General features: G+C 42.0%; 1 non-coding gene across 1 annotated transcript; it reads right to left on the bottom strand.

Moving 5' to 3' along the window:
* Positions 1-23,240: 23,240 nt before the first annotated feature.
* On the bottom strand, positions 23,241-23,349 carry LOC131222191 (small nucleolar RNA R71). The gene has a single exon (XR_009159898.1). It is a non-coding gene; the product is annotated as a small nucleolar RNA R71 (small nucleolar RNA).
* Positions 23,350-26,310: the final 2,961 nt, after the last annotated feature.

The following is a 26,310-nucleotide window of genomic DNA, read 5'->3' as shown; positions in this document are numbered from 1 at the left end:
AAGGGCCACAAAATTCCCAATTTGCATCGGCCCCACTGAAACCCACCATCCCCACCCATCACCACATATTCAAAATTTTAAAATTTACAATTTAAATACATCAAAAGTAAACCCCAAACTAACCCAAAAAACCCAAAATCCCTAGACAAAAATTTTATCAATGGGGGAAAATCAATGTAATGCAAAACTCCTAACCTTTTTAGTCCAACCGGAAGTTGGTATCGGTTGGTCACCAGCTAATGGCAAACTTTAAAGCAAGGGCGGTTAAGGTTTGAATTAAAGGTCTCAAAATAAGGGGGTATAATTAGGTGATGGTAATGGCAACCCTTTACAAGGTTCGGTCAAGTTGAATGTATGGCCATAACACCCATGGATGCAATGCAATCAAGCATGCCAAACCCACAAATGATTTCTCAACATTCGGGTTATTAAAGGTTGCTCCCCCCAAACAATGAGGTGAAACCTCAACCCCTCCTATACCCAATCCTTCCCAGCAACCCCATTCCCCCTCCTCCATTTCCCCCTCCCTGGGCAGTGGAATTTTCCAACCAACCCGAATAGCCCCTCTTTTCCCCTCCCTCTAATCCACTCTCCCATTGGATCTCCCCGGTAATGGGTTTAGGAATTTTAAGGGGCTCTTGGACCCAATGTAGAAAAACATTTTTCCCCGGCCTGGTTTTTGGGGTCCCTTGGGGAGGGCAAAAATTTTTTTAGCACACTTCTTGCAATGTGATTCCATGACATTGGGAATCCCTTTCTAGAAAAATTTCCCCAAAGGATTCTAGTGGTCCTCCTTATAGAACTTGATGGAATGTCATGTATTCATTAAAAGTATAAAGAGGGGCCTTTATGGGGGCCCTTCCCTCTTCCCTTCCTTCGGTGGGTTGGAGGTTATTGGGCATTTAACCAACATTATCCTTCAATTGGACATCAAACCAAATTGCTCCCAAAAGGCCCCATGTCCCAATTTTGGGCCTTTTGAACCTTTGGGCCTTAAAGGAAATCTAAAGGGCTTTAGAGTACAATCAAGGTGGGCCCAATGGGTCATAATTCCAATAAAATTGGGCCTAACAAGGACCATAACTGGTGGCCTCCTAATGGGCCTTAAATTTTTAAAAAGGGTTGGGCTTGGTGCCTCTTTTGGACCCAACTTGAGGGTGCTTTAAATATTATAGGTCCCCCAAAATGCCTTTTTCCCCAAAGGGGAAAAGATTTTACCCAATTTCTGGTGTCCATGGTCCCTAAAAATAATTATTTTTAATTGGGTTGGGCCCCTTGGGATAGTGGGCGTCAGTTGATATCCAGCCCGATCAAACCGGGGCCCACCTCATTTTTAATTTTTAATTTCTTTGCAATTCTCATTTTGAGGTAAATGCTTAATTTCAATGTTTAAAAATTAGGGCCCACCATTGGTAGACCCCCACCCATTTGGCCCCTGACAACGGTCCAAAAGTTTCAAACCCAAAATGGGTGGCCCCACCAAGGATTTTAAATTTGGATTCTTTATGATTTTAAATTATGGCCCAAATTCCATAAATTTTGGGGGAGGCACCGTGGGGACCCATCAAATGTGCGGTGTTGATGTTCAACGTGGGGCCCCCGCCCCCGCCCCCAGCCCCCCCGCCCCCCTGGTAAAATTTTTTTTTTTTTTTTTTTTTAAAAAATTTTTGGGTTTTCCAAGGGGAACAAAATCCACCGCATTGTTAAATCCAAGCCAAAACGGGGCCCAATTTGCATTTTTGCTCACGGGGGTTTTAAAGTCACCATCCTTTATGGTTGGCCTAGATTGTCATTTCTCCTTGTAACCCAAAAGCTGGGGAATGGGGCGGATTTGCATAATCGGGGGCCATGGACCCACCCTCCTTTCTTCTTTTTCTTTTTTAAAAGTCCCACTGAATAAAGCAAAAGACATGTCTGTTTTGTGTTCCCACTAGTGGCCCACCAAATTAAATTTTTAAAATTTTTTAATTAAATAATTTAAATAATATTTTTAATTATTATTCATATATTACTTTTATAAAATACCTGTTACCATTAAAAAATTTGGGCTAGTCAAATCCTAGTCAGCATGGGCCACACCGTTTGATGTTGATGGACGGGGTAGATATAACACATATTGGTGGGATCCACACCATCACAACAAGAGAGAGAGAAAGAGAAACTAGAGAGGCGGTGAGAGAGAGAAGGAGCCCCACCACTACGGGCCCTCCATTGATACAATTCATACATCGAGTGGGTCACACAACAAGCGACCCTTAAAATTTAAAACAACGGTAGATCACCCACCTTATCTTCCTTCTCCTTGCTCCCTTGGCTTCAAATGCACCTTGCATATGCCTTGGATGGTGGATGATGAGGGATTAATGGTGTGGATGAGAGATGGGAGGGTGTAGAAGAAATGATTGGAAGGTGAGAGAAAGAAAGCGAGCCTCCATCTGCAAGAAGCAATGGCGAGCCTCTCTAGCTTTCCTAAAAATGAATTGGAAGAAAAAGAAGAAATAGAGAGGAGAGAGACGACGACGAAGATATGGATGGGTGCAGGTAGCTGATGGGTGATTGGTTTGGGTTGAAAAAGTTCGAAGAAAGGTGTAATTATTACTGGGTGGAAACCATCCTTTCTTTGCCATCCAAACAAAACAAGTCATCATATTAAAGGCAAACCCCTTTCTGTTTCCATTGTTAGGCACAGAATCCATGGTTTCCAAACATGGCCTTATGGGAAAACAACACCAGGTACTTCATCACTTCAGAAGCATTACTTTCAATTACAAAACTTAACAAAAATCTTCTTGCACTAGGTATGTCTAAAATAGTGAGTTTTGAAATTTGTCCTCTTTTGAAAACCTGGTGATGATAATATAAATAAAAGAACCACCAACGGTGCAAAAGAAGTTACCTACATTCCTACGTAAAGCATAAGGGACCCACCATCACAGTACGAACCCCACCTTCTGACTATCGCCTAATTTGTTTACACATTGAGCGAGTGGTTAAAATTGACGAATGATCTTCTCAGACTCGGTCATACCCCTGTGTCTGCCTACTTTGGCGCTCGTGGTCATAGTTGTTCGATTTAAATTGGAGCCACAATCCCAATTTTAGCACGCCCGCACTCCACCCGAGCTAAGAAAAAACAAGCGAACAAAACCAACCCAATCAAACCCAACATATATTTTCCAATTATCCCTTCAATTACCAGTCAATTACATTCCTTAGTGTAATTGTCTACCTTTTTGCCAGCCAATTATATTTCATAGTGTAATCGTTTACTGTGAGACCAGACCTCAGTTCGTATGTGTGCATGTGTGTGTGAATATGCATCTCGTTCATTTTGGTCCCACTGTCCTACCAGTCGAATTTCGGTGATCCGCGACCCTTGGATAGTGTTTGCGATCATTCATGAGTTCGGTCACGTATACCCGACTTGGATTGACCCGAGACCTATGTCATTGCAATCGCAGTTCCAACATCGCATCTCATGCATAATTCCAATGTGTCCATCAAAAGTTGTAGGTCGTACATTATTTAGGTCGTTGATTTGTATTTTTGGTGGGACCCACCTGAATTACACGTTTCCCCATGTAGACGTTTGCTAATGGTGATGGCATCACCATTTCCATGATGACCTATGACATAATCTATAGACCTATAGCCACCAAGCAAGCATGAGATTTTTTTCTCCAACAAATAATCGTGAGTTATTTTTTTCAAAGCAATTATGACTCACCCTACCCCATGAGCAATGAGTGTTTTGCACTTCTCAAAACCCATCATTTCTTTTAAATAATCATTTCTTCCCATGGCTAAAACTCTCCTATCTCTCTCCCTCTTTCTTCATTTCTTTCTTCTTCTCTTTGCCAAGCTTTGGATGTCCACCATTGCTGAAATTTTCAGCCCTCTTTCCTCTCTTTTTCCTCTTAATCCAAACCTCTAAATCACATCATCACCATAGAATCTTCTTCCTTGAAGCTTGAGGAGTATGGTAGTTGAAGAATCTTGAAGATCCATCATGTGGGTGAGCATGTAGAATAAATTACATAGTTTTTCTTCATGGATCTTTTGTTGTTTCATGTGGAGAGTGTAGGACTCACCACATCAATGGTGGAGGCCCCCTACACCAGTCCTTGGATGTGGTCTTTAGCCACCACTTGCTTGCATGCGATCTTGATGGGGCCATTTTCCATGGACCCCATCTTGATAAGTTTTTCCCTTTCATCTATGCATTATGGGTCATCTAGACCTTAGATTCCTAGCTAGGTCCCATGCATGTATGAGACCCTTTTTGGATCTTGCATGTACATGTTGATTTCTTCATTGTAAGGGGTCATAGTAGCAGAGCCCTCCCTATGGCCGGCATGTTTTCTTTCTTCTTCTCTTCTCCCCTTTTTGTGGTTTGGATGTGATGATTTGTGTGGCCCACCTGATGTGCCATGCAATCAGGTCCTTCAGATTTTTGGGACATCCAGGCCCAAGTCGCTGGACACCTAGGCCCAACTATGTTGCCTATTTTTGTTGCTTGATTTGGAAGGCCTTTGGGCCTAATTTTTATGGATTATCTTAGAGAGGGCTTGGGCCTGAGAGTTTTGTGACACATCAAGGTGGACCCCACCTTGTGGAATCTATGATTTATTTCCCAATTATTTATTTTATGGGCTGATCTAGACAGTAACTCGTTGCTGTCTAGATTGCTGAAATTTTATAATGCTATGATGTATGGGTTGTATGCCTTGTTTATGGTCTCTTTTTCCTGATTTCTTATACTTTTCCTTGAGGTGTGGACCCCATCTAGAAGTATGATAAGTTCCCTCCTTCAACTGTCCCTGCTTGATCACCTAAAAGGGTGGGCCAAGGAGGTTGGACGGTCCAGATTTTTCTGGATTGTCCAGCCACTCTGGTTGCTAGAAAAACATAAATCTCAGTCTGTTTTTGAAATGGTGGGCCACCTTTGTGGACCCCACCTTGCTATATACTTGTATATGGATGTTGGCCTTGCATTCTCCCAAATTTACACAGACATGGGCCCACTCAAATGGGGTGCACAAGTCAGGGACAGCAACATTTCTTTAGCAGGAATCATTTCTAGACCTTGCTATCCATAATTTGTATGAATTAAATAAAATACCTATACTGCCTCAAAAATTTTAAAATTTTGTAGAGAGGTGGCCCACCCATGGTAGGACCCACCTACAGAATTTGGGGGCCAATGGACACTTGTACACACCATAGTGGTGGCTAGACCGGCCCACTATAATGTGGTGTCCAGATCAAGAAAAATTTCAAGACAAATTGATTTCTTTAAATGAATTAAAATATTTATAGATGTCCAAAAATCATAAAATTTTGTGGAGGAGTGGTCCACCCATGTTGGGACTTACATACAAATTTTTGGGGCCAATTAACCCCTGTGCACTCCGTGGAGAGGGCTGGATTGGCCCACTATGTTGGGACGTCCAGGTCAGTCCAATTTTCTGGATATATGTTTTATTTAAATTAATTAAAATATTTATAAGTGTCTAAAAATCTTAAAATTTTGTGGGGGTGTGTCCCACCTATGGAAGTGTCACCCTGAAAAATTTTAGACCCAATGAACATTTGAACTAACCGTGGTGTGGCCGGGAATGGTCCACCAAGCAGGGACGCCCAAGCTGGGGCATCCAGCCTGCTTCGTGGGCCCACCTTGATATGTTGTATGTCCCACCATCCATTTATATGGGGTCCTTAAGGGATTGATCATCCTCCCCTTTTTTAGTATTCCATTGGGGCCTATTGGGTGGATTTTTGGGCCAGATATCCCGGGCCCATAGAGCTGCTTACACATGGGACATCCCTACCTTAGGCTACTGCTGGGCCTGCATTCCAATGGCCTGGCCCACTTGATATATGTGTTGCATATCCTCTCTCATCTGGTGGGGCCTACATTGATGTGTGTGGGCCAATAGGGATTAAATATACTAAGAAATACTTCTATTGTTGGACTTCGACCAACCTAGAAATTTGGGTGGGTTGGAATTTGGCATTGAGCCCAATAATTGTTGCCTATAAATATTCTTTTAGGGTAGTATGGCCCACTAAATTTAAGGAGGATTTAAATCAGTTATCTTACCATCTTAATTTTATTTTTTTGGGCTTAATTAGTGTTGATTAAAGGCAATTCCAATTGGATTCTTCTTGGACTAGTCTCCTAGTTAATTGATGGGCCTTATAGCCTTGGTTAGGCTGGAACTTTTGATAGGCCCGTTGGACACTTGGGTCCTATATTTACCATGCCATTGTGATGGGTCTTATGGGCCAAATACTCAAGTAGTTGGGCCCTTGCTTACCCACTATGATAAATCCATACTTGGGCCGAGATGTGAGGCCCAACTTGTGTTAAATATAAGGATTTTCTATATGTTGGGATAATGGGCTGCCCATTACGCCCACTATAATGAGTGAACCCATGACCCTTATGGTTGGGCCCTAACCATGCTTAAGGGCCCACCAGGTTGCCTATGTACTGGGCTCAGTGTATGGCCCTCTAAGACATGAATTGCTTAGGCCCTGGGCCTTATTTCATGCTCGAGTAGTGGCGGGCTACCTCTTGAAAACCAGTTGAGGTTGGATGTCCTCCTAGGTAATCCAAAGGTAAGCCCATGGGTTTATGGATGGTTAAAGGCCCACCATAGACCCTGGACCGTTTAATTGAGGCTAAATATGGATGCATGTGGAGCTTACCTCAACGCATGTTGGTCCAGGCCATTCAAGCCTTGGATCGTCCAATCATGGAAGCACTCTCTGCCTTGGGTTGCTGAGACTCACAATCCAGTAGCAGGTCCGCTTGATATTTTTACGATATATATACACACTCTCCATCTGGTGGGGTCCCCTAATGAGTATAGTTGGCCTTCATGAGATTACTTCCACATAGTTAACTAATTTCTGGACCTTAGCAGGTCCAGGAAGTCAAACAGGCTACAAGTTTATCAAAGGGCCTTAGATGTACAATTTATGGTTAAAACTTTATTTAGTTGTGGGGCCCACCATATTGAGAACTTGTGTATGTGTTACATGCTTATGTTTTCTTATAATCTTTGGGCTTAATCAATGTATTCTTCTGGGTCACCTTTAGTGATCACATGAGAATCCCATCTTAGATTAGATTTTTGGGGCATCCTATGGGCCCAGAGTGGGTTGGGACGTCCTAGCTTGGCCCAACCATATATTGGGCCAACTTTCACCATTTTGATGGACTTGTGGGCTGAGATAAGGATAGTATTGGGCCCTTGGTTGCCCACTTAAATTGTTAGTTATTGGGCTGATGTAGTCGGGCTCATTTCATCCAAACTTAAACTTATTTTTTTGGGCCGTATATTGTGTACGCGGGTTGCCCACCAAGTCCAACTTAATGTATGGATTCTATGGCCATTGGAAATTGAACCTTGGGCCTTAATTTTCCTATTGGGGCCATGTTGTTAAAAGTGGTATTATATCTTTTTATGGCCTATTATACCTTTATTCTTATCTTAAATGTAGGCCTTGGGCCTTCTGTCCATATAGTTCATGGTTGATATGCCTTTTTGGGGAATGGCGGTTAAATGTTCCCATTATGGACCCTCTAGGCCTGGTTGTATTTAAGAGTGATTGGATAATCATCTTAGACTCTTGCTAGGCTAATTTTTATATTACTTAGACCCATAGTTTGTATGCTTAGTCTCCTGGGCTACCCCAGGTAAATGGGCCCCCACTAGAGGTGGGATTCCTTATGGATATTGTCTAAATACCTAGTCTTGGTCCCTTCTTAGATAGGAGGAGTGTACTAATTTGTATATCGCCGTATAATGCGTCTAGACCCATCTTCATGGCCCATGTGCATCAATGTATGCTTGGATGACACTGTGTGTGTGGTTATGGTTGTGCCATTGGGCATTGCATGATGCCTTTCCGAGGGACGTAGTATTCCCTCTTGAGCACGTTGGATTACAGATACATCATGGATGGCCATGTTTGAACACCAAAAATGTTACTTGAGCATACCGGGTGCATAGGATGCCCATGAGTGAAATTCTTAAAACTTCCATGGTACCAAGGATCTTCTCCAACGCCGTAACCAGGTGGAATATATGAGCACACGAGGGCCTTATACTGTTAGGCCGCAATTTTCACTGTCGTATAGTCGGTTGGATAGGGGTGTGACCTTACTTGCCTGATGTAAGGAGGCATTGATAGGCTGAGTCTGACCAGCTCGTGAATGGGTCTGCTACCGTCAGGCCTTACTAGTGATTGGCTGTCCACAGATGGGTAGTGAGGTCTCTTACGCTCGTTTGACTGCATGGGGTCTGTAGAGCGGCAGTCATCCAGCAGTGTAATGGACCCCGGTGATTTTCTTATGATGAAAATGTACTTAATATGTGGATTGGATATGAGCACTGGCATTACTTCGTATTGCATTTGCATCGGCTGTATAAGCCTCATATTGCATCGCCTTGACATGGCGCTTATTACTCATTACATTACAGTACTCATTGCATTGATATGGCTTCCTGTAGTATTGTACTGCCTTGGTATAGCTTCTTGCATTCATGGTAGCCTTGGTAAGGCTAGTGGTATTGGTATTAATCTTGACTCCCTTCCTGTATCCCCTATTATTCTTATGTGCACTATTATCACACACCTTCACCACCCTCTAAGCTTCTATAAGCTTATGCATGATTGATGCGTGTAGGAGATCCTAAGCAGGCATCATAGCGGTAGAGTTTGGAGTAGAGCTGAGCTTGAGGACCCAGTGTTGCAAACTGTCCTTTCTTCTCCTCCTAATATTTTATGTATGTCCTTTTGGACCTTATGGATACTTATAAAAGTTCAAATTCTTAGTGGATTTTGTGATGTGTGCCCCTTCTTATTCTCAGTTGTACTTACTATAATCTTGGGTATGCTTGTATTGGAATGATTATTTTGTTATGGAAATCCTCCTTGTAGGAATCCAGGATTGGAACCTGTCTCATGAGTCGAGAATGGGGTACTATGGAGGCTGTTGTGGCCAGAACCGGCCATCGGGTTCCTTGTGAGTCCGGTTGCCGAGTCTAGGGCGTGACATTTACTTTTTTTGCTAGCTATTTACATTCCATAGTGTAATCCGTAGCATTAATCAAGTAGTTGGTAATCTTGGTTGTAATTTGGGTCTATGCTCATACATTGGATTCAGTTCTCCATGCAAGAAGGTGTTTTGTAGCTGCTCACTGTGACTACTGTAAGGTTTCCTTTTTTGTTTGTCTTTTATCTGTACTGAAAACTCCTTTTCTACGGAAGGCAAATGTGTAACCCATTATCAGAGGATAAACCCTACCATCTAAATATTTTTTAATCATATTTACATACTAAGTAGCTGAATAGGCATCCAATCTCATTCAATCTCGGTCATATACTATGTATCTATCTATCTCGGCACTTGAGGTCATAGTTGTTCAGTTTGAATTGAGCGGTAAATTCAATTCTAACATGCCCGTACTAATCACGTGACCAAATTTAAAATCGAACTACAAAAGTACATGTAACGATTTGTCATGTGTGGCCTCCCGCGACAGACAATGTAATGAACCATCTCCCGAGCGCTGCCTAAGATAAACCAAAATCCTCCCTTATAACCACTATTCACTATTTAGTAATTATGCTTTTCAAGATATCCATGTCAATTTTTTAGGGTTTTAAACATATAACCTTTCCCTTTTGACTCATTGTAATATAGGCCTCTCCATTACCACTATGTATTCTTAAATAAGGGTGGCGATAAAGGGATCAGATTAGTTGCAGCCGACCTCACCCAAGCCTACAATAGGCCCACCTTGATGTATGTATTCTAAATCTATGTCGTCCATCCATTTTGCCAAGCATGGGCCCAAAAATGAAGCAGATCCAATTCTCAGGTGGACCATAACTTACAAATAGTGGTGATTGACATTAGTGGGCTGCAAAAGTTTTGGATCAAGTTGATATTTCTTTTTTGCCTTCATCCAGGTTCATGTGACCTTATCAACAAGTTAGATGGCAAATAAACGTTACAGAAACATTATTATGAGACTTTAGAAGTTTTAAATGGTAGGGCATTCAATTGCCACTATTTCCTATAATATGGTGCACCTGAAATTTGTATCTTCTTCATTTTTAGTCTCATGAACTAAATTGATATGGAAAAACAAATGGATGGAGTGGATATAAAATACATACATTAAGGTGGGCCCCATGGTAAGGATTGCAATGTCTCAGGTGAGGTTAAGGCCACACCTAATCCGCTCCTGACATTGGGCCAGGATACCCACCCAAAATGACAAGCCTTACACATCTTTAGATAAAGCTTAGACTTATCTGCTTGGCTCGTAGGCTAGGATTAGGCCTAGCACGCATAGCCCAATAAACTTACAAAAAATAGTAAGAGAAATTTAAATTGACTTTAGCTTTATTGTATAACTAAAAAGGACTTTAAGTGATCAGGACTCTCTAAATCCTAAAACACCCATAAAATAGTAAAATCATGTCGTAGTTTAGTAAAAATAGTCAATTTTAACTTTAAAATCAAATTTAACCATTAAAATGATTAAATTTGGCAAAACTCTTTGGGGCCATGACTAGAGCTAGGCAGGACCCGACTTGATCTAACAGATCCAACTCATCCAACTCGGACGGATCCGGCTCGACCCAAATTGAATGTCAGGGCCAGGTTCGGATTGAGTAGACCCACCCTGATCTGAATCCCGATCAAGTCGAGCTTGGATTACGTAGAAATCCGATCCGACCCGATCCAAAATCTGATCCAGTCGGATCTGATCCGATCCGAAACCCAACTCAGATCAGAATCAGATACTATATATACAAAACTAAAAAAAAATACCCATTTCCCTCTCTACCCTAACCCTAGTAGCCAGTTGTCGCACCCAACCCGATCTTAACGTCCCTTACTCCGACACACGTCCAGCTTCGAGCTCCTCCTCTTCCTCTCTCTCTCTCTCTCTCCTCCACTCATCCTCACAGCAGCACCCGTCTGGCTTTAAGCTCCTCCTCCTCCTCCTCCTCTCTCTCTCTCATCCACTTGTCTGCACAGTAGTTGAGCAACACTCGTCCAATTTTGAGCTCCTCCTCCTCCGCCTCTCTCTCTCTCCTCCACTCGTCCACATAACAGCATTGGTCTGGCCACCCAACCCATTTTAGAGCTCAATTTTTTAGGTATTTATTTATTATTATTATTTTATTTAAAATGGATGGCTCTGATCAACCTGGCCCGCTATGTTGCATCGAGGCAATCGGAATCATACCCAACTCGATCCGACTCGATTTCTCTGATCGAGTCGAACTCAGTTCAGGTCAACCTAGCCAAGAATCAGTTTGGATCAAGTCAGGCCCGTTGGACTCGGTCCTAAGTCGAATCAAGTTCGGGTCAGGGTTTTCCCAATACCAGATCGAGTTGAGTTAGACCTAATTAGTCCGACTTGACTCAATGCTCACCTCTAGCCATGACCTTTCACTAGAGATGTACACAAATTGAGTTAGCTCGGTCAGCTCACTCGACTTGACTCAGAAAAGCTTGACTCACCTTGGTTCAAAATTGGATTCAGACCGAGTTGAGCTACTTTTTGGAGCTCAAAAAATTTTCGAGCCGAGTTCGAGCTTGCCCAAGCTCGACTTAACTCAGATCAAACCTCAACTTGAATTGACTCAGATCGAATTAGCTCAGTGACTCGGTTATTTTAATATTAATGTTACTCTCCAAGTGTTTGATGAAATGACTCAATGAAGTGTTGTTTTAGGTGCATACTTCTCTGCAAAGATCAATCAGTGGCGAGGAAGGAATGGATACAAAAAAAATCACTACAAAAAAAAAACTTCACATTATAAAACTACCCTCAAATCATGATTTTGATGTTGCCCGCTAAGTGTTTGTGAAAAATTGAAGATGCACTCTGTGTTTGAGAAAATGTCACACAGGCTCGAACTCGGCTCGAACTGGCCTGAGCCACTCACCGAACTGAGCTAAGATGGCCAGTCAAGCTCGAGGACTGAGCCGAGAGCTGGAGTTAGCTACTGGATGAGTCAAGCTGAGCTGTCCCAAACTCGACCCGATTTAACTCATGTACAACTCTACCTTTGACATTGGCTAACATGTGAGTGACATAGGGGAGGACATGAGGTCGAGCACTGTCTTCCTCAAGGATAACTACTCCAAATCCATGAAAATTCTCTAGACTCCTTCACAGAGGCTTCTCGAATCCACGAGGAAAGAAAGTGAGAAAATAGAAATAAATTCTAATGAATTCAAATTTTAATTGATTAATGAAAATAAAAAATAAGTTCACAACCCTTTAAATAGGGATACCAAGCAATGAGAAAGAAATCAGAATCAAACTACGACTAAAACTTCTAGAATTTGCGACTTACTATAGACGGTCGTGATGTCTACTAGTGCGCAAGGTTTTTGGCCAAAAATAGTAAGTGTCCTATTTGGCTTCACCAAGCTGTTCTCCTAATTTTTCTAAGCTCTTTTCACGTTGGACGCAACTCCTAAAGCCCAACGGATGAAGAGTTATAATCAAACTAAAACTTACTATTTATAGTAAAAACGGAAATAAAATAGGGAAACGACCATCGATCTGGCGGTTTTCATAAATCTGGCTTGGGCTACCTGACATAGTAGGGTTGGGTGGCTAAAGTAGCTCGTTCTACCCCAAAATGATATATTTTACGTCCGATAACTCATTATGGATTGTGAAATATGCCTGATTTAAGGTCCAATGGTTTGGATCACTTCTGTTGTCGACCGAGCGTTTTCTGATCCATCTTGGCCATGTAACACTCCACGACACTCTCTATATTAGTGAGCCTCACCATTTTCTTTCCAAGGACTTTTACCTAGTTACAAAATTACGACGACATGAATTCATATGCATTACGCAATTTTTGCTCCATATAAGCCCATATAGCCTGATTTCTTTCAATCCTGACCCTTCATAAAGCCACCCACAACTGCATTAAGACTCCTCTGGTATATTCCAATGGACAAATGCCTTATGTTAAAAATTACTCTAATATGTGCCTAAGAATCGTCACCTCCACTACTCCATTATCATCTTACACATCCATCCATTCATATACATTTTGATCTGTCTAATAAGCAAATCCACTTCAGCTTTAACAAAAGGGCTTCCAAACTATTAGGCCACCCAATAAGCATTTTTGATCTCTCATACCAATTCCATTCCTCTACATTTACCGCAATGTGTGCTCGTTCTCATGTCATGTAGACATTGCTCTCATGTGCAAGTTAGCATCTTGCCTCTAATGTTTTTACAAATTTCATGCTCTCCTCCAAAACCATTAAAGCTAGGGTCAGTTTCATTACTTTCAAAATACAAGTACAATTTATGTAGCATATGCTTAGGAGGGGCCAGTAAATGATCACCGTAGAGTGTTGTCATGAACACATTTTGACACTCTCAGCCCTCAAGTTCTGAAACTAAAAACTAAGAACTACAAAATAGAAAATTTCTAAAAGAGATAACTTAAAAAGACTTTATAGGATCAGGAGTACTATTGTTGATGCAGAAATCTGGTTAGCATTCCATTAACCTTCGTGTACCTGCAAAAGGAACAAACAAAGGAGACCTTGGCTAATGCAGGGGACCCTCCGATGCCTAAGTCAAATAGGGAGCATGGGTCTAGTAGTAAACGGAGTTCTAGGCTAGAGATTGTGCATACCTTTCACCCTTGGAGGGACTCTTATTTATAGGTGAGGGGAGGCGGTGGCGTAGAGGAGATCTCCCAGTTTAGTAAGGGTGTGTTGTGGTAGGATTCAGATCCCATACACGTCAAAGGATTTCCCGAGATTCTTGGCTAGGATCTCAGGTAGACCTATATCGTTGTTAATTCCCTAGATCCTCGATTGATATCTTGGGTAGATGTCGTTGGGATTAGGTCAGAGCTAGCTGGAGAGGGGTTGTGCCGACCTAGGGTTGTGCCAACCTGATTCCTTCGGTGAGTAATAGTCGAGTTCTTGTTGGCATGGGCCTGATCAATGGTTCTTCTGACCTACCGACAAGTTGACCGAGTCCGACCTTGTCTTTAACTCGGTTTGGGACCAGAAGTCGAACCTTTTAGTCGCATTGGTCATTGATCGACCTGGTGAAGTGTATAAAGTTCTAACCTGACCTTATCTTTCTGGTTGGTCCACTTCACCCATAACAGTAAGCCCCCTACTTCCAAGCTTACGAAGCGGGCTTGAGAAGTAAGCAGGTCGGCCTAGGTCAGGTCGGATTTTGTCGCTTATTAATGTGAGATAAGGCGACATGCTCAGGAATTGAGGTGTATCCACAATCATGATATGCTACATTCAAGGTGGTGTATTGTGGCTTAAGGTCACATGCATCATCAGGATGCCTTTTCAGAGCTCAACGTATGGGGTAGTGATGCATGGCCTGTCCTTGGTCATAGAACTATGCAGTGGGTAGTTGCGTTCCACGTGTCTACGCGGGAATATCAAGGAGTCATTTTTTGGCTACGCATTGAATGCAAGCATTAAGTGTTCATATGGGCGGGCCTGCTATAAAAAGGGCTACGCTAACAGAGTCCAGGTCTATTTACCCCTCTTCCTCTCTTGCCCGTTTTGTTGTGGTCATCCTCCTTCTCCAGCGTAGGCGATTTCCAATGAGGTTCTTAAGCTTTCCTCAGTGAGCTTCACGATTATTCTTCCTCCCCCTTCCCTTCCATTGTCTTTTTCTTTTTCTTTGGGATTTCCATTTTCTGACGGTTTTCATGCTTGGAGAACATGTCCGGATCACCTGAACAGTTCCACCAGGGTGATGGTGGGGCAGATGAACTTCGCCCTATGTCGAATCCATCATCACCGTTAATGGCGATAAGCGACAGGGATTTTCGAGCCTCCCATGAGTCGCAGATGGCAGATCGATCCTCTACTGAGCGGCCAGAGGATGCAGGGGGGCTGCCTTAGTGACTAAAGAAATCAGTGGGTCTTTGTTAGAGGAAGAAGAGAACTAGTCGATACGGTCCTTGTGGATGGAGACCGACTTAGCGCGGATCAGGTCGAGGTATCATATTCCCGAGTCTGTAGTACTTCATGCTCCTGCATTAAGCAAGTTCCCCTCCGAACCTCGTAATGAAGACGTGGTTATTTTCCAGGTCGCCCTCCGATGTGGGTTGAGGCTCCTCCTGTAGCCCATTTTAAAGAAAAATTCTCTCATATTTGGGGTTATCTCCTGGGCAGTTGATCCCTAACGCCTAGAGGGCATTAGTGGGGGTATTCATTCTTTGGTCCAAGCTCGACCAGCCTAAGCTGACCATGAATGAGTTTCTCCACCTGTACAAAGTGAAATCCAACACTTTCCATGAGGGTTGGTACTATTTCACTTCTTGGCTAATGACCGGTAAGGCCCTAATCACGAATGTCCCGATCTCGAACAAGAATTGGAAGCGCAAGTGGTTTTGGGCATTAGGAGATTGGGAGGCTCCAAGAACTTCAGGGAACTTCAAGGTTGCGCTCTTGGGTCCTAACCTCCTTCTCCAAGATAGGTTGGTATATATGTACTTGCTTCTTCTTTATTTTATTTTTATTTCCTTTATTTTCTTACTGTGGTCATCATTGGCAATTTTACCTAAGTATTTTGTTAGGGTGAGCAAGGAAGTTCATGATCAGATCGCTGAGGCGAGATTGATAGATTCTGAGCTAAGGTCTTGGAGGCATCTCATCGCCCCGAGCTATTTGTCAAGTCAGGTCTTGTACTATCCATAGCAGGTATAATGTCGAGGGGTAGTTGAAGGATTATCTCATTCTCATGTGCTAGCTAATCATTTCTTTTGTTGTGCAGGGATGCCTGAGCAGAGGAGACACAAACATAGAGCCCCCTCCTTGATTGAGGTCACTCAGAAGAGGCACAAGCCAGTCTCGAAGAAAAAGGGGGCGATTGGTTTTTCGTCTTCCACTATTCGAGAAGTCGCGGATGACATCTCGACCAGGACTCCTACTATCGCTGTCTCTGAGGTAGTAGGGGTCGTAGTGGGGGTGACCCCAGTTTCTTTAAGTGGACCTTCCGAGGTGCAGGGCGTTGTGGAGGTCAAGGCTCCACGTCGAGTTGAAGGCTGGGCTGATGGGGGTCAGGGGTCCTCCAGGTTGGCTCATGCCTCGATAAAGGGTCTTCTGCCCTGGGTAGAACAACACATCCCGGATACCGAGTTCACCAAGATGATGGATATACCTCTGGATGACGTCGTAGGGTAGTTGGCAAAACTTCTCCTCAAGGTAAGTTTTCTTTCGCAATTTCTTTTCATCGTTCAGTCACTTTCATATTTTCTAACATGAGCCTGGTTTCAATTTGCCCCTTTAGATATTGCACTACAAGAAAGAGTACAAGGAGGCCGAGGAGGCGTTATTGTAGAAGGGTGATGAAGCCGAACAGCTTCGATCTGAGAATGCCGCTCTGCAGGCTCAGGTGGAGGGGGCGAATGCCTCCCTGAAGGCTCATGTGGAAGGGACACTGACCAAGCTGGAGGCATCCAAGAAGCTCTTAGCCAAAGCTCTAAAGAGGGGTGCCCAGTGAAAGCCTGACCTAGGTAAGTTGAAGCACGAGTACAGAGCGAAGATTAAAGAAGCCTATGCCGCCATTCCCGTGGCTCGAGTGGCTGTTGTGGAGGAGTATAAGGCCTCCAAGGATTATGCGGAGGATAGAGATGTTATTTATGGCCTCAGGTATGAGAAGTGCTTAGAGGACATTAAAGAGGTGTATCCCAAGCTCGACCTCTCTACCTTTGAGGTCGACCCTTTCGAAGTCTCTTCTCTGCTGAGTGAGGACTAGCCTTCCGAGCAGCCTCCTCCAGCAAAGCCCTAAATCTCCTTTCTTTCATATATTTTTATTTTGACTTTCTACTCTTCCTATCACATTAATGAAATAAAGTTTTTGCTAAAATGGCTATTGTACTTGAATTTTCTAAGTGGATTAATTAGATCAATCCATCGTTAGTCGGTAGGTCGACCTTTTTTTATAGTGTTGGAGCCCACACTTAGGCCTTTCATTTTTAGGAAGTGGATTGGGCGAATTGTACTAACTCCTTAGCAAAGGTTTGAATAGTTTGCTTATAGGAACACCATTTTCCTTTATGGTAGGTTGTGTTGTTCGAGCAGTAGTGCTGGTTAGTGGTCTGACATCTTCTTTAAGGGCTGAATGACTGATTGGAGGTTGTTTCTCCCTTGTACTAAGGGAAGTCCCCAGTGGACCATGTAAGAAATTTGACCAATGGTCTGACCTCTTTCTCCAAGGGTCGAACTCGTATTAAGTAGACTTACACAGGTCGGACATTTGTAGACATGAAAGTATAGTAAAATTTTTCGACTTCGGGACTTTTATTGGGAAAAGGTGTAGATCCTGACATAATTGGTAGCTAATTATAGATTCAAAATAGCACAAAAGTAGATTTCGCTCCTGAGGCTGATCGGCTTTTATGTGTAGTAGATCTTTAGGTGCTCGGTGTTCCATGGATGTGGCAGGGCCCCTCCATATCTTCGAGCCGATATGCTTCTGGTCGGCTCGTGTTTGTTACTTTGTAGGGGCCTCCCTAGTTAGGCCCCAAGGGCCCTGTGCCAGGCTCCTTTATATTCTAGAAGGTCCTGTGGAGGACCAAATCTCCAGTCGGAATCTTCTCATCTTTACCCTGAAATTATAAAATTGGAAAACTTGCTATTGTTAAGGTATGACTCTGAGCCAGGCTTGCTCCCTTCTTTCTTCTATCAGGTTAATGTACAATGTCATTTGCTCGATGTTTTGACGTTCATCATAGGAGCTGGTCCGAGCAGTCGGGAGTCCGATCTTGATCAGGACTACGAGCTCAGCACCAAAGGTCAGGGAGAAAGGAGTTTCTCCTGTAGTCGTTCGTGCATTGGTCAGGTATACCCAGAGGACGTGGGTGAGCTCTTCTGCCCAGGCTCCTTTGTCTCTCTCGAGCTTAGTTCAGAGGTGATTCTTAATGATTTTGTTAACCACTTCGACTTGCCCATTAGCCTGAGGGTGTGAGTAAACGTTCTGAATCTCGAGGTTCTCACACATGCCTTAGAATCGATTGTTGTTGAACTAGTTCCTGTTGTTTAAGACGATCATGTGGGGATCCCATATCGACATATGATGTTCTTCCAGATGAAGTCAGTGATTTTCTGTTTGGTTATCTTAGCCAGGGGTTTAGCCTCGGCCCACTTAGTGAAGTAGTCAACCACGACAATTGTAAACTTGGTCTATCCCTTGCCAGTCGGTAGAAGACCGATGATGTCAATCCCCCATTAGGCAAAGGGCCAGGGGCCAATCATAAGGGTCAAATGTTTAGGTGGTTGATGAGGCATTACAATGAACTGTTGACACTTGTCACACTTCCAACTATACTGTTAGGCATCTTCCTAGATGGTTGGCCAGAAATATCCAGGTCGGATGACCTTGTGGACGAGAGCTTAGCTGCTGGAGTGGTTACCGTAAATGCCTTCATGAATTTCTCTTAGAACGTACTCAGCTTCGTCAGGTCGGAGGCACCTAAGGTAGGGAAGAGAGAATCCCTTCTTATACAAGGTGTTCCTGATCATGGTGTATTAAGGTTCCCTAGATCAGAGCCTATGCACCTCCAGTCGATCTTCGAGTAATTTACCCTCCAAGAGGTAGCTAATTATCGGGTCTATCCATGTTGGTCCCAGATCTCTCGGGAGAATTGTGTCTAAGTCAGATTTGTTGATGCTTGGCTCGGTCAAAAAATCGATTAGGATCAGCTTTGGGATGTCGTCTTTGACTGTCATGGCTAGCTTTGCCAACATATCTACTTTGGAATTTTTCACCCTGGGGATCAAGCTGATATTGCATTTCAAGAATTTATCGATCAGTTCTCAAGCTTTTTGTAAGTAGGCCTTCATTCTTTCTTCTTAGCCCAGTATTCACTGGCTATTTGGTTGACGACAAGTTGTGAGTCACTATAGACCTCTAGGTATTAGGCTCCCATTGCTACTATCAGCCTAAGCCCAACCAATAATGCTTTGTATTCTGCTGCATTGTTTGATGTTTGGAATTCAAATCTTAAGGCATATTGTATGCAAGTCTGGTTAGGGGCTTCACGAACTACCACGACCCCGTTGCCTTTAGAATTAGATGAACCATCAACGTGCAGCGTCCATCTCGATAGGTCTGATCTAACCATCCGATCTTTGGGCTGGTCAAGCTGGGTGTTAGGGTTGGCCTCGCGCATGAGTTCGACAATAAAGTCGACAACTACTTGTCCTTTGATGGAGGGATGATATTCGATGTTAAACTCGCTAAGCTCAACTGACGATTTCGTGAGTCTCCCTGAAACTTCAAGTTTTTGGAGTACCTAGCAGAGAAGTTGGTTAGTTGGAACTACAATGGTATGGGCCTAGAAGTATGGTCACAGGCGATGGAACGAGACAACTAGAGCCAGTGCAAATTTCTTAATGTCCGGGTACCGGGTCTCTGTCGGGACCAGGGCTTTGCTGACGTAATAACTGATAGTTGCTTCCCCTCTTGCTCTTGGATGAGGGCCGAGCTAATTACGACAATGAAAACTACCAAGTATAGTAGGAGCAACTCTCCTTACTCGGGCTTTAAGAGTAAGGGCAAAGAGCCCCTGTACTGCTTGAGTTTTTTTAAGGCGAGCTCGCACTCTTCCATCCATTCTATCCTTTGTTTTCCTTTCAATTATTTAAAAAATAGAAGACATTTATCGGTGGCTCTAGAGATGAAACAGTTGAGTGTAGTAATTCTCCCTATGAGGCATTGAATTTCTTTTATCATTTAAGGCGAGGTCATGTTGAGCAGGGCTTGGATTTTGTCAGGGTTTGCCTCTATCCCTCTTTGGCTGATCAGAAATCTGAAAAGAATTTTTGAATTGACTCCAAATGTGCATTTGGTCGGATTTAACTTCATTCAGTATTTTTGAAGAATTGTGAACATTTCTTTTAGGTCAGTGAAATGGTCTGCAGCTCTGGTGCTTTTTACTAGCATGTCGTCGACATAAACCTCCATAGAGCATCTGAATTGATGAGCAAACATCTTATCGATGAGTCGCTGGTAAGTGGCCCCAACATTCTTCAACCCAAAGGGCATGACCTTGTAGTATTAGAGCCCTTTGTCGGTGACAAAGGTCATCTTCTACTTGCCGTATGGGTGCATGGTAATTTGGTTATAGCCCAAGTAGGCATCCATGAAACTCAGAAGCTCTTGTTCGGCCATGCTATCTACCAATTGATCGATCCGTGGAAGGGGAAAGTTGTCCTTAGGGTAGGCTTTATTCAAGTCGGTGTAGTTAACATAAACCCACTTCCCATTAGACTTTTTCACTAAGATGATGTTAGCAATCTAGTTTGGATAGTAGATTTCTTTGATGAAACCTGCTTCGAGGATCTTATCGACTTCCTCTCCAATGGTGGCGTATCGTTCCACTTCAAACAGCCATCGTTTATGCCTTACCGGTCGGTGGGACAAAGCGAACACGTTTCTACCTCACCGGCAATTCTCCTTGATGGGACCAAGTGAACACGTCAGCGTGTCACGGGAGGAGGCTCAAAAGCTCGTCCTGCAGAGCTGGGGCTAATGACGAACTGACATGGACCATTCAGGTCAGGTGGGAGTCGACGAGGGGATGACTATGAGGTCCTCGACCGGGGTCCCTCTTTCAACCGTCTCTTCTCGAGGGTCAAATGATGTGACGGTCATCGTCTGATGTCATGCTCTTAGGGTGGTAAAATAGCACTGGTGTGCTTCTTGCTAGTCTCCTCTAATCAGTCCTACCCCATATTTGGTTAGAAATTTCATTACAAGGTGGTATGTGGACACTATAGCGGTAGGGTGTTAATTAAGGGACGGTCGACCGAGGATGATGTTGTAGACAAAGGGGGAATTGACTACAAGGAAGTCAACCATTGTTGTTGTTTTCTTCTTCCCTTCCCATGCTATTATGGGAGGCAATATGGACCTTTTCGAGGTGACCTTATTGCCTGTGAATCCTAGTAAGGGAGTTTTGACGAGTCAAAGTGTAGAGTGTAAAATATTATATATTTTTCTCTATTTATACCTTGATTTTATAAACATGATAGTGCTTAATCGATTTAATTATTCATGTTTTCATGTGCGAGGTGATTTCGAGAGCTTAAGGTGAAATTAATGCCAAAAGGAAGATTTATAGTCAAAAGATTACTAAATGAAGATTTGGAGATTTGGAAGTCATTAATGAAGAATTCACATGCCAAAGATTTAAGGAAACTGTAATAAATGAAGAGAAACAAAGATTTGAAGTGAAGAAAAGGAATTTTGAAAATGTCCGGGAAACAAACATATTCCTGAAATTGTCCTTAAAAAGCATATTTTGAAAGTCCAAGTCCATTTTAGGAAACTGCGCAGAGTGAAGTCTATTTTGGAAAACTGCACAGAGTGAAGTTTATTTTTAAAAACTGCATAGAGTGAAGTCTATTTTAGAAAACTGCGTAGAGTCAAGTGTATTTTGGAAAACTACGCAGAGTGCGTAAATTTGAGGCGGTTTCTAGATTTTTTCAACTCGATGTGAAAGTTGGAGTTCCACAACTATAAATAAGACTCCTTAGGATGCTCCAAAGCATCTTCTACAGTTTAGAATGGTCTCAAGGAGCATAGCACAAGGGTGGAGTAGCCGCCAAAGAGTTTTTCTTCGACCCTAGTTTATTTTTCATTCTTTGTTTAAGAGATTTGGTTTCAATTATGTCTATAGTTGGCTAAATCTCTTAGTTAGGGCTAAGAGGTGAGGCTTGTAGCGTGTCGAGATGTTTAGTTTGCTTTTATTCTTGTTCTTATTGAACCTCATTGATTTCTAGTTTGATATTAAGGGAATATTTTTAGTTTTTTATGATTTATTGTTACTCAAATTACAATAGATACTGTGATAGCTTTGGATATCTTCTTTTCCTGTTTTGAGATAGTGAGATTGGTAAATCCCATTGTTCACCATCGTCTCCTGGGCATGGTAGGGTGATAGAATCCCTTTCAATCTTCACAATTCTCCTCCATTAAGAATTAGGTCAATGAAAAGTTCAGATTTGATTTAAATTTCTTTATCTTCCAATTGTATAGGATAAGACTCCAATTCCAATTGTATTTATTGAATAAAGCACGGTGGCATCTTAATAGCTACAAGTGGATCCTTGGCACCCTAGTTCTCACCTTTAAATTCATAATTTTTAATCAACATTATTCACCATTACTCTCAATTATTCAAATTTCAATTTAGATCTTTTTCTAGTTCTAATTATTTTTAGAATACATACAAGTTTAGTCCCTGTGGATTCGACCTCGGTCTTACCAAGTCATTACTATATCGTGACCCTACACTTGAGGTTGTGAGTAAGTTTTTTGCACCGTTGCTGGAGATTATGACTACATTTTTCTCGAATTAATTGGTATTAGAGTTAGGTTAAGATTATGGTTAACTTTCTGCTTTGATTTTAGATTAAGATTTTTTTCTTTGAAATTATTTTTAGAAACTAACATTGTTTTTTGTTTTGTAGGATCCTAACATAGCAACTCTAATCCGGTAACCTCTTTCTAATTCTCTCTTTCTTTTCTTTTCTAGATTTCTTATTTATTTTAGTTTTTCTAGTTTTCTTTTTCTTAGGTTTAAATTTTAGTTATTTGAGGGCTAAGAGTGTTTCATACCCAAGTGAGTTCGTGATAACACTATACGTCTTTTGAGTGAAAGACTAGTCGAAGGGTTGCCTATCCATCATAGGATTAGACACCACTTGAGACCCTCTGAGTCAATAGAAGTGATGACTACAAATCAACCTCAACCACCAGTTAAGGAAGTTGAAGTTCAAGATGAAAACGAAGTGTATAATGCACCCCTGCCTCGTACTCTACGAGATTATTTACAACCGGTGGGGCTGAGTACACCTTCTTGCATGGTCTTTCCACTTAATGCAAAAAATGTGGATATCAAACCTGAAGTGATACAACTCTTTCCTAAATTTCATGGACTAGATTCTGAAAGTCCATACTTGCACATCAAAGAGTTTGATGAGATAGTCGCCACATTACACTTTCCAAATGTGTCTGAGGATACAGTGCGACTAAAATTATTTCTCTTCTCATTGAAGGAGAAGACTAAGATGTGGATGCACTCCTTAAAGCTAAGATTCATCGGCACATGGGCCAAGATGACTCAGGAATTTCTCAAAAAGTTTTTCCCGTTTCATAAAACTAACACTTTAAGGAAGGCAATCATGAACTTTGCCCAGAAAGAGGAAGAGACCTTCTTCCAATGTTGGGAAAGATTTAAGGATCTCATGAATTCATGTCCACATCATGGCTACGAGATATGGCGAACAATAAGCCTTTTCTATAATGGATTAACTTCACCAATGCATCAGTTTGTAGAGATGATGTGTAACGGTGAATTCATGAATGAGGCCGAAGATGTGTGGGATTACCTAGATCAATTAGTAGAAAATGCGCAATCATGGGACACCTCTCCAAGACCCACTACTTCTAAGCTTACTCAATCAGAGGAAAGGGAAAGAATTTATGCTTTAAAAGAGGAAGATGATATGAGTGCAAGAGTGGTCAATCTCACAAGAAAAGTCAAGGCCATGGAACTTTAGAAGGCTATACCTATCAAATCTGACAAGGCTATGGAAGTTGTTTGTGGTATTTGTGCTTGCAACATACATACCACTTAAAATTGTCCAACAATTCCTACTTTTCAAGAGATATTGAATGAGCAATCAAATGTCGTGAACAACTACCAAAGACCTTCTAAAGGACCCACCTCAAACACATACAACTCCAACTAGAGGAACCATCCAATTTTCAGTTAGAGGAATGGACAAACGTCTAACCCTCAAGAGGCCCTCAAGCAATTCTTAAATCAAAAGAGGCCTCAAGAAGATACAGTTCAAAAATTCATGCAAAATCAAGAGCTATTTAACCTGAATATGGTGCAAGTATTCCAGGATCTCAAAACAACAATGGGAATGTTTGTATCATTCATTCAAAGGATTGACTCACACTTAGCGAATGGGGAGAAAGGGATGCTTCCAGCTCAACCCCTCCCAAATCCAAAACCATAATGTGAAAGTAGTAACCTAAGCTCTTTAAATCAAATAGAGCAAACCAAGTCTATCACCACTCTTATAAGTGGAAAGACAATTGACAAATCTATCCTGGTAAGGACTGAAAAGCCTAAGGACCCGGAAGAAATTGAGAATGATAGACCTAACAATGCCCTACATGGGTTGGAACCGGAACCTCAAAGTAAGTCGATTGTGCCATTCCCCCAGTGGTTAATTATACTAAAACCTCTTTCTAACTCTTAGGATATTCTAGAGGTGCTTAAACAAGTGAAGGTCAACATCCCTCTACTGGATATCGTTAAACAAATCCCTTCATATGCCAAATTTCTGAAAGATGTATGCACTACCAAAAGACGATAAAACATACAAAAGAAAATATTTTTGACAGAAAAGGTGAGTGCCATCCTCAAACAAGATGTACCATAAAAATACAAAGATCCATATAGCCCAACCATCACTTGTGTAATTGAGAATTACCGGATTGAGCATGCACTTCTTGACTTGGGGGTGAGTGTAAATCTGATTCCTTACTCGGTCTAGGAACAACTGGGTCTTTGTGAATTAAAACCCACCCGGACTACATTACAACTTGCTGATTGATCAATTCGTGTACCGAGAGGGATGATTGAGGATGTGTTATTCTAAGTTGATAAATTCTACTACCCAGTAGATTTTATTATTTTGGACACTCAACCCATCATGGATGTGAGCACTCAGATACCCATCATTCTTGGTCGCCCATTCCTTGCTACATCAAATGCTATCATTAATTGTAGGAATGAGATTATGAATATATCTTTTAGAAATATAACATTGGAGCTCAACATCTTTTTCAATATGAACAAACAGTCAAAGGATGGTGACAATACCCATGACATTAACATGATCGATTCTTTCATGGAAGATAGAGTACTTTTGACTCTATAATCTAACACTCTAGAGACATACTTGGCCCACTCCCCTAATTTAGATTATGACATGATTAGGGAGATGGATGCCTTGCTTGATGCTACGTCGGTACTTGAAGTTAACCGGTGAAGGCCATAATTTGAGAAATTGCCCCAAACCAATGTAGTGCCTCTACCATCTAGCCTCAAAGCACCGAAGCTTGACCTAAAACCTTTGCCTAATGATCTTAAATATGCCTACTTAGGTCAAGATAAGACATATCCAGTAGTAATTTCTTCCTACCTTGAGAAAGAAAAAGAGAGTATACTTATTTCTACTCTCATTGAGTATAAAGGAGACTTTGGACGGTCAATTGCGGACCTCAAGGGAATTGACCCCTTGATTTGTACTTACGGCATTCATCTTGAGGATAATGTGAAAACCTCTCAATAGCCACAATATCGACTCAATCCAAATATGAAAGAAGTGGTTAAGGCTGAGGTACTTAAGTTATTGGATGTGGGTATAATTAACCCTATATCCGACAATCAATGAGTGAGTCCAACTCAGGTGGTTCCTAAGAAGTCTGGAATCACCATCGTAGCCAATGCCGACAATGAACTCGTGTCAACTAGAGTTACTACTGGTTGGAGAATGTACATTGACTATAGAAAATTGAATATCGTTACAAGGAAGGACCACTTTCCTTTGCCCTTCATTGACCAAATCTTGGAAAGGCTAACTGGTCATTCTTATTACTACTTCCTTGAATGGTATTCGGGTTACAATCAAATAGAGATAGCCCATGAAGATCAAGAGAAGACAACATTCACATACCCCATAGCACCTTTGCTTATCGAAGGATGTCATTCAGTTTATGTAATGCCCCCGCCACTTTTCAGCGATGCATGCTGAGTATTTTTTCTAACATAGTGGGGCAATATTTAGAGGTCATCATGGACGGCTTCTCTGTCTTTGGTCCATCCTTCAGCGAGTGTTTGAAAAATCTCAAAAGTATGTTAAAGCAATGTGAAGAAAAGAATTTGGTTCTGAATTGGGTGAAATGTCATTTCATGGTTCCCAAGGGAATTGTACTTGGACACATAATTTTGTCCAAGGGAATTGAGGTGGACAAGGCCAAAATCGATCTTATCTCTAACCTACCACCTCACAAAAGCATACATGATGTGCGATCTTTCTTAGGACACACCGAATTCTATAGATAATTCATAAAGGACTTTAGTCACCTCTCTCAACCGTTATGTAATCTACTTCAAAAGGATACTCCATTCGAGTGGACTAAACATTGTCAA

This window comes from Magnolia sinica, chromosome 12 (genome assembly GCF_029962835.1).
Source record: "Magnolia sinica isolate HGM2019 chromosome 12, MsV1, whole genome shotgun sequence".
Lineage (NCBI taxonomy): Eukaryota > Viridiplantae > Streptophyta > Magnoliopsida > Magnoliales > Magnoliaceae > Magnolia > Magnolia sinica.
The sequence above is the reverse complement of the archived record's forward strand: the minus strand, read 5'-3'. Positions and strand labels throughout refer to the sequence as shown.